The 349-nt window shown below is 44.7% G+C and overlaps 1 protein-coding gene across 1 annotated transcript in view; it reads left to right on the forward strand.

Moving 5' to 3' along the window:
* Window positions 1-349, forward strand: part of LOC119421103 (ATP synthase subunit a-like) — a 5,131-nt gene that overhangs the window by 4,205 nt on the left and 577 nt on the right. The gene's annotated exons all lie outside the window — the stretch shown is intronic.

A 349-nucleotide genomic window follows, 5' to 3' on the forward strand; every position in this document is an offset into this window, starting at 1 on the left:
TTGTAGTCTTCACCTACAGCCTTTTTCTAGTATTCACCTCCAGCCTGCTTGTAGTCTTCACCTACAGTCTGTTTGTTGTATTCACCTCCAGCCTGCTTGTAGTCTTCACCTACTGTCTGTTTGTTGTATTCACCTCCAGCAAGTTTTATAGTCTTCACATACAGCCTATTTGTAGTCTTCACCTACAGCCTTTTTCTAGTCTTCACCTCCAGCCTGTTTGTAGTCTTCACATACAGCCTGTTTGTAGTCTCCACCTACAGCCTGTTTGTAGTATTCACCTCCAGCCTGTTTGCAGTCTTCACCTCCAGCCTGTTTGTAGTATTCACCTCCAGCCTGTTTGCAGTCTTCA

This window comes from Nematolebias whitei, chromosome 15 (assembly GCF_014905685.2).
Source record: "Nematolebias whitei isolate Nwh7 chromosome 15, NemWhi1, whole genome shotgun sequence".
Taxonomy (NCBI): domain Eukaryota; kingdom Metazoa; phylum Chordata; class Actinopteri; order Cyprinodontiformes; family Rivulidae; genus Nematolebias; species Nematolebias whitei.